The following is a 9,014-nucleotide window of genomic DNA, read 5'->3' on the forward strand; positions in this document are numbered from 1 at the left end:
CACAGCCTCCCTGGGCAGCCTGGGCCAGGGCCTCCACACTCTCACAGTGAAGAAATTCTTCATTATGTCTAGTCTAAATCTTCCTCTGTCCAATTTAAAGACATTCCCCCTCATCCTATTGCTACAAGCCCTTGTAAAAATACCCTCCCCAGCTTTCTTGTATCCCTTTCAGGTACTGGAAGGCCGCTAGAAGGTCTCCTGGGATTGCCCCATCATTGCTCTCTCTTCTCTTCTCCAGACTCAACAACCCCAACTCTCTCAGCCTGTCCTCGTATGGGAGGTGCTCCAGCCCTCAGATCATCCTTGTAGCCTCCTCTGGACCCGTTCCAACAGCTCCATCTCCTTCTTATGTTGAGGATTCCAGAACTGGACACAATACTCAAAATGAGATCCCACAAGAGAGGAGCAGAGGGGCAGAATCCCCTCCCTCACCCTGCTGGCCACACTTACACTGCAACCCAGGACACGGTTGGTTTCTGGGTGTGAGTGCACATTGCCGGCTCACGTCAAGCTTCTCATCAACCAGCACCCCACGTCCTTCTCCATCACATCATTGGCTGTCGCTGAGCATCATCCCCTCCCAGCCGCAGCCGGTACCGCACAGGGACCCTCACTGGTGGGGGGCACCCTGCGGAGGGACAAGCCAGGGGGATCCACTCCAGCCCCTCAAGCACGTTGGCAATAAGGGCCCATACTGAGCATCAACATCACTTTTTTCTTTAAATAAAAGCTGCTGAATTTTAATCAGATCTTAAAATAAAAAGTAAAAGCCATGGCTAATGGAATATGCTTCTCACCATGCTTGGACTGCTTTTCTTCTCCCATTTCTGTTAGAAATTGTTCGTTTTACTGCTTGTTGTTTTTTTACCAGCAGAGCTTCTGTGGTGTTTGAAAGCTTTTTTTTTTTTTCGCAAAATGCTACCCTGGCTGCGTAACCAAGCGCAGGCCAATAGTGTGAGATTCAACAAAGTCGACTGCCGAGTCCTGTCCTTGGGCCACAACAACCCTGTGCAACACTCCAGACCTGGGAAGAGCAGCTGGGAAGCTGCCCAGAGGAAAAGAACCTGGGGATACTGGTCAACAACGCCTGTACATGAGCCAGCAGTGGCCAAGATGGCCAAGAAGGCCACCAGCATCCTTGGATCAGCCATGGTGTGGCCAGCAGGAGCAGGAGAGGGATTGTCCCCCTGTGCTCAGCACTGGTGAGGCTGCACCTCGAATCCTGGGTTCACCACAAGGAAGACACTGAGGGGCTGGAACGCGTCTGGAGAAAGGAACGGAGCTGGGGAAGGATCTGGAGCCCAGGGGTTCTGGGAGTGGCCATTTAGCCTGGAGAAGAAGAGGCTGAGGGGAGACTTCATCGCTCTCCACAACTACCTAAAAGGAGGTTGTAGTGAGGTGGGTGCTGGTCTCTTCTCCCAAGTAACAAGCGACAGGATGAGAGGAAATGGACTCAAGTTGTGCCAGGTGAGATTTAAGATTGGGTATCAGGGAAAACATCTTTTCTGACAGAGTGGTGAAGCCCTGGCAGGGTCTCCATTCCTGAAGAGGTTCAAAAAAAATTGTGACTGTGACACTACGGGACATGGTTTAGTAGGCACAATGGTGTTGGGTTGGATGAGCTTAGAGGCCTTTTGCAGCCTCAGTGATTCTACAGTTCTACCACATTCCCAAGGTGCAAAGTCCGTAAGCCTCCTCTTAGGGAGACTGCAGCGATGTGATTGCCCAGGCAGTGGCTCACGCCAGCAAGTGCAGGAAGGAGCATCCACCCAGCAGAGGGGGAGTTTTGCAGAACAGACCCCCAGAAACAATCCCTGCTTCCTAGAACAGAACACAAAGTGGACCAAGAACAGCAAACAAGCTTAGAAATGCAGATTTAAAAAAAAAAAATTAAAAAAAAATGACTGAAACAATTGAGGAATATTGAAAATGTTGTAAAGGTTACAAGGACCAAGAGCAAAAGCTGCAGAAGCCAAGGTTTATCTGTATGTCTGCATGTGTGAGATTGACAGAGAGCTCGGTGCCAATTCTGGTCTGCATTCCTGTATTTTCCAGGCAGAAGTATGGAATTCAGCCTAATTCCGGTGTGGGTTAAACACTCGCTGTAGTGCTGCTGCCATCGGTTCCTGTAACACGCAGCCCTTCACAGCAGCGCTGGGGACTCGGTAGTTGTGGAGTTCACTTCTCACGTCGTGAAGCGCTTGGATGCCCAAAGGTTCCCCAGACAGGGATTTGTGATAACGGAGGGTAAAGGGAAAACATTCCTTAGGGACCATGTCAAGAGCCAAAATGGCCCAGGCACCTAGGTACAGGCAGAACATCTCCTGTTGCCGACCCCATCCGCAGTCAGGCTCAGCTGGAGGCCCTGGGAACACAGCCTGCCTTAGACAAGGAGTGGGACACTTTGGGCCTGGTCCCAAACTCCTCATGCCAACCCGCCGTGCACACTGCAAGAGGCATTTCTGCTGCTCTTCCTTCATTTTAATACTTTACACGTGCTTCTGACAAAAGGTATGGCTAACGATTTCCTTTCTCTCACCCATTCTGGCTTCAGAGGCTCAATTGAAAAGAAAACCAAGCTCCAAAGCAGCTGCCAGCATCGGTGCTTTGCGATGCTCCTGGTGCTTTGCGACGCTCCCGCCCTGTCCGGTGGGTGTTACCGCAGCAAATAGAAATTGCAAGCAACGGCCGAGCATCAATGAGTCAGGAAGGCAGAAAGGCGTGAAAACAAAATGAATGGAAAGGCAATAAACCCGCAATATTTCACTGCCTGTACTGAGTTCCGGGATCACCTCCATCTATCAGCATTATTGGTGCCTAGAGCTCGCCGGAGCTGTACTCACAGTCCATCAGCGACGCTGTGGGGCTGTGGCCATGCGGGTGCATCACTGTGACACAGGCTGAGGCCACCAAGAGCCGTGGCAATGGCCACTCCCCACCTCTAGAACCTCAAGATCCTCCTCCAGAACAAAGAATAACAATTCCAAGCTTTTACCAGCATCCCACGTGAAACAGAGGAGAAAACTGATGGGGCAGTCCCAGGCAGCAAGATGCCCCAGTCCAGGAAAGGGATTGATCCAGGGAAGGGATCGATGATGGATGTACATGCTAAAACGCTGTCCTGCGTGGGGATCCTGTTCATGAAGGAGGAAAAAGGCTCCCACATCTTGGGTCTGACTCCAGCAACAAGCCAGGTGTATTGCTTACAAAATAGAAACCTGAGGAATGTGTTAGAAAAGGAATGGCAATCCCCCCTTCCCTGTATCCAAGAGTGAATTATAAAAGCATTACTAGGAAACGAAGGATGGTGACTACCTCGATCCCTTCTTTTCCAGAGCAGTATGTACCAAAGCATGCGCTTTTAGAGCCACTCATTTTTCACTCCCGTGCAGAACAATCCAGATCACTGCGTGCAACTCCTGCCCAGCACTGCCCACCCCTCGTGCCATCCCCACCACGGCAGCACAAGACCCGGCCACGCTCTGAGCGCAGAAAGCAGTTGCCTGTGGGCTCACAGCATCACACAGATTGCTGTCACCCTCCCAAAAAATGGGGCTCTGCATCCCCCTTGATGACTCACAGCTTGGACCTCTGAATAAAACCGACCCCTCTCTTCCCAAAAAGAGCTGATTCCCCATGAGTGCTGCAGAAAACTCAGGTAGCCAGCGAGAAATAAAGCTTTTCCGAGAGATCTAAACCCAGGATTTCTGTATTGAGCCACATGCCACAGATGGTGCAGCAGACGAGGATTAATTCATGAATCATATTTCTTAAATGATACAATCTCTGTTTTCACTTCCATCCTTTCCTTTTTTGACTCAGAAGCAGGGATTTCAGATGCCCTTCCCAGATATGAATTTTGCATGAACAAACATTGCTGGGAGAAAATAAAAAGCAGCAATAAACCAGAAACCCCAGATGTTGAAAGCAAAGTTCGTAAATGTAAGCAAATGCATATCCTGTCCATCTAGGAAAGAAATGAGTGGAAATGCAATATATGCCGGCACAGATCTGGGACTAGGGTGGGAAAACACATTCCCTAACATTTGGAGATTACTAATGCTTCAGCCAGGGTTCTGAATTTTACCAAACCTGATTTTATATCTCCTCCTATCTTACTGCCACCCTCGCAGCAAAAGAAAAGCCTTAAGGCAAACATTTCCACTGAGAGGCCCTCCTCACTCTGCCGTTTGGGTTTGTCCCTCCTCCAGCCTCCATCAACGCTTGCCTTCGGAAAACCCTGGTGCACACACTGTCAGGTTGCTCTACAGGAAAAGCTCACAGAGCACACAAAGCCAAGGAGATTGCAGAGAGCAACAACAACCAAAACACCCCGCACCACTCAGAGATCAACCACAGCACACTCCCCCAGCTGAGGAATGTTCTCAGGGGGCAAAAAAGAGAAGGAAAGGATTAAAGAGCTCTTCAATAGCAGGAGATGCCAATCTCCAAGCTCCTTCACAACTGGAAAGCTCTTAGGTGGCAGGCAAAACCACAAGAAGCCCACGGCCACACACGCATGCAGAACAACCACCATCAAAAAGGGACAAGCACAGCTCAGACTGGGGTGAGGAGGAACAGGACTAACATTCCCAACTCCCAGCACGCTGTCCTTCCGGGCACTCTGTCACCTGCAGAAGGTGCTGCTGTCATTTTTTTGCATCACCAAAACACCATTTCAGTCATTTTGTCCACTTTGCACATAAAGCAGCTCGGTATCCACTTAACAGTTCCTTTATAAGCCTTGTACTAACTACTCTGGCTTTACATATGGAGCTGTGAGTTAGAATAATCATAGAATCACCAGGTTGGAAAAGACCCACCAGATCATCAAGTCCAACCATTCCCATCAAACACTAAACCACGTCCCTCAGCGCCTCGTCCACCTGTCCCTTAAACATCTGCAGGGAAGGTGACTCAACCACCTTCCTGGGCAGCCTCTGCCACTGCCCAATGACCCTTTCTGGGAAGAATTTTTTCCTAATGTTCAGCCTGAACCTCCCCTGGTGGAGTTTGAGGCCATTCCCTCTCGTCCTGTCCCCTGTCACTTGGGAGAAGAGTCCAGCTCCCTCCTCTCCACAACCTCCTTTCAGGTAGTTGTAGAGAGCGATGAGGTCTCCCCTCAGCCTCCTCTTAAAGGCAAAATAAGGGCAAAAAAGATTACTTACCCTTCAATTATTTCAATCTTTCCCTGCTTTGTGTACGACGTGGGCTTCTCTTTTGGTTACTATTTCCAGAGTTGGTCTTTGGGTAGGTGAATGGAAGAGGAGAATGAAAGAGGTTGGATTTGATGACGATGGAGACTGTAAAATAAAGAGAAGCGCTTTAGTGCCACGCAGTCCCCTCCATACATCCGCATCAGATTAAATTAAATTAAATTAGTGACACCTACAGAAACGCTTCCTGCTGGTTTTACGCGCACACAAACATTACAATTGTCAAGGATAATGCAGCCATCAATGATACGGCAGAGGAGGGGAAAGAGCGATTTCTAACATGGAAGGAAAACCAGAAAAACAGAACCAGAACAATCCAAACAATCCAGAGTAAGAACCAGCCCTGGCAGAGCAGCCGCGGGGCAGGACACCGCGAGTGGTGACACGAGGTGAGACCACGCAGAGCACCATGAAGGGGCCTGAGCACGGGCTGCAAGCCCACAGCTACAGAACCTGACAAACCCTCCTCTGCTTCCCAAAATACTACAGCAGCTCGACTGCTTCGGTGAAAACAAGGGAGGAGCTGAGAGTTCTGGGAAACACAATTCACCCAGACCCTGGAACACTGAAAGGACTCCTGGCACAGGAAGGAATTAATAATATGGTCATCGTATCAGCAAGAACTCCCCCAAAAACCAGATTAATTTCCCGTCATCTGCTTTAAGAGCAGGATTCCCGCTAAGTGGTTTTCCCTACGCAGACCCTCACTTCTCTGTAAACACACAAACAAAGCATTTGGCTTCCTGCAGTCGTAGGGTATGCAGTTCCTCGGAGAAGGGCTCGGTGCCTTTGACGTGATGCCAAGGTTGAATTCCTGCCACCCCATTTCCTCCCACAGCTCTCCCCCCGCCAGCTCCGCACTGCGCTCCCGTGCGGGCTCCGTAAGGCTGCTGACTCTGTGGATGAAGCACCTCGAGCTGCCTCCCCACTTCACACAGCAGGGCAAGAACCTGAAAATACCATTCCGTTGGAAGTAATGGAAACAAGGACAAAGACGAGAGGAACAGAATTCCATGCTATCGTTGTCCTCATAACAACTCTTCCACCTCTTGGATGAAACTTGGCATCTCCAGCACTCCAAACCCCAACCCCAACACTGAACCTACCCCCAGAAAAGCACATTTACAGAATTATTGTGATGGTGTCGCACCTACCAGCAGGGAAAAAAGAAAACCTGAGCCAAGGACTGTCCTTATGTGGTTGGGAAAGCACAAAGGTCACCTCAAGTCGTATATATAAGTACATGCTAACATCAAAGAGGTATAAAGGTAATATAAATAAAACTGTTTATAACCTGCTTAGTATTTAATGCTCACCCAATACCCTTTGATAAATCCTAGGGCTTTAACAAAGGAAGGAAGCTTTTCACTGCTCATTACAGAGTGGGGAAGGTAAACCACAAGAGACTAAGACTGCTCAAGACATCAAGGATCAAGTCCAAAACAAAAGTCCAGGTCTCTTTACCCAGCTCCTCTGCTGCAGAGCACCCTGTAGGGCTGCTGCGTTTAAACAGAGATACTATTGTTCGCTGTAAGCAAGGCAGATTCATTAACGCTTATTTTAGGGCTATAAAATATATTTTTAAATACTTAAAGAAATATTCTGGAGGAAGCGCTAAAGCTCTGAGCGTATTTTCAAGATGTCCTAGGTTTTCCAGAGAGATTTCAGGCCACCTGGAAAAACGCAGACCATCTCAACGGCTGCAGCGCGGGAGGGCGCGGATGCCTCCAACTAACCCAGGAACGCAGCACGTGCAAACTCCCTGCCCTTGCTTCTCCTCCCAGATGGTTCTGTAAGGTGAATCTAAAAATGCTGTTGATTTGAGTTACTCACGGACAGCAGAAACCTGAAACTATCATTTCCCACATGTTTTTAATGTGTGTGGGTGTTTATATGTGAACAACACTTGGAAACAGAGGAACCTGGTGTCTGTAGAGACACCTCCAGGAGAAGCACGCCAGAAGAAGCCCTGGTCAGCAGCCACAGCACCTGCTGAACAAGTTCCACAAAGACCAGGGTCAGCACGCAGGTCCTGACCAAACTGCACCTGATCACAAAAGCTGATGGAGACAAACCACATTTGCAGCTTTTCATTAGCCCAGTGGAACAAGTGGATACTCAGCCTCTCCCCATCCTCATGAGCAACCCCCTCCAACACCGCAAGCTGCCAGGAGAGGGACTTGGGGGTTGTTTGGGAGGAGCAGTGGGTTTTGGTGTTTTTTCCAGTGGTATCCATAAGTACAGCCAGAAAAAAACACTGTGGAGGAGGATGTGAACACCATGGAGGTGTTCAAAACCAGGTTAGATCAGGCTTTGAGCAACCTGATCCAGTGGAAGGTGTTCCTCCCAAGCCAGGGGGATGGGAACTGGATGAGTTTTAAGGTCCCTTCCAACCCAAACCATTCCATGCGTCTGTGATTCCGCGATGCTGAGCTGTAGGGGCAGAAGACAGATTCAATACAGAGAACACAAACCAGGTACACACCAAAACACAGAGCAGAGCCCTATTTTTACCAAACGCAAATGTATCAAAACTATGGATGATACATTTTATACTATAGGTAAACTTTGCAAGACAACTCTAGTTTTCCATAGGATCCAGCCAGCCTGGGATTGCCTCAGACAAAATAAAACTGGAGGAAGAAAGGAGGTAGAAGAAATAGGTTTCTTCATTCTCATTGTCAGAACAGTTATCACAGTGAGCAATTCACACGATCCCGATAACTGCAGAGTGGGCTTTAAAATGAGTTTCAGTGGGGGAAAATATGAACCAAGAAAACTCCTGCCGTTTCCAAGAGGGTTCAAGGCGTGCTTCGACGTGCACTTGCAGCCCAGAAAGCCAGCTGGGTCCTGGGCTGCATCCAAACCAGTGGGACCAGCAGCTGAGGGAAGGGATTCTGCCTCTCGGCTCTGGTGACACCCCACCTGGAGCCCTGCATCCAGATCTGGAGCCCTCAGCACAGGAAGGACCTGGAGCTGTTAGAGTGAGGCCGGAGGAGGCCACGGAGATGATCTGAGGAGTGGAGCACCTCCTGTATGGGGACAGGCTGAGAAAGTTGGGGTTGTTCAGCCTGGAGAAGAAAAGGCTGTGGGGAGACGTTAGAGCAGCTTCCAGTGCTGAAAGGAGCTCCAGGAAAGCTGGGGAGGGGCTCTGCAAGGATAAGGACGAGGGGAAAAAGTTTTGAGCTGCAAGAGGGGAGATTGAGATGAGATCTTAGGGAGAAATGTTTTGCTGTGAGGGTGGGGAGGCCCTGGCCCAGGTTGCCCAGAGCAGTGGTGGCTGCCCCATCCCTGGAGGGGTTCAAGGCCAGGCTGGATGGGGCTTGGAGCCCCTGATCCAGTGGGAGGTGTCCCTGCCCATGGCAGGGGTGGGACTGGACAGGCTTTGAGGTCCCTTCTAACCCAAACCATTCCATGATTCTATGCTTACTGCAGTTTGCCATCCTGAGCTCAGAGATGGTGCCTTCCCCAGGACTGACCTAGCTCCCTCCCAGAGCAGGGTGGCCAGCTGTGGCGTGCCACGATGGAGCTGGAGGAGCCCTGGCTTCCACGTTTACATCCAGGCCTCTTTTCCCCTGCAGGAAGCTGGAGGGCCGTGCTCTGAGCCCAGTCCCGGTGGTTCCTGGCACGGGGCAGGTGGCGGTGGTTTGGTTACCCGGTGCCACACGTGATCTGCACGAGCTACAGCAGACACGGAGTTTAAAGCCAAAATGAACATTTGTTCTACAACAAAACCCACTGCAAATGATCCTTAACAAATTTTAACTGTTGGTACCATCAGCTAAGAGCACAGGAACA

At 49.9% G+C, this 9,014-nt stretch overlaps 1 protein-coding gene across 1 annotated transcript in view; it reads right to left on the reverse strand.

Annotated features, from left to right (window-relative positions):
* Positions 1–5,303, reverse strand: part of NEXMIF (neurite extension and migration factor) — a 60,472-nt gene extending 55,169 nt beyond the window's left edge. Inside the window, 1 exon segment of the mRNA XM_069867769.1 lies at positions 5,169–5,303. The gene's annotated coding sequence lies outside the window, so the exon portion shown is untranslated.
* Positions 5,304–9,014: the final 3,711 nt, after the last annotated feature.

The sequence above is a fragment of the Phaenicophaeus curvirostris genome, chromosome 13 (genome assembly GCF_032191515.1).
Source record: "Phaenicophaeus curvirostris isolate KB17595 chromosome 13, BPBGC_Pcur_1.0, whole genome shotgun sequence".
In the NCBI taxonomy this organism is placed as follows: Eukaryota; Metazoa; Chordata; class Aves; order Cuculiformes; family Cuculidae; genus Phaenicophaeus; species Phaenicophaeus curvirostris.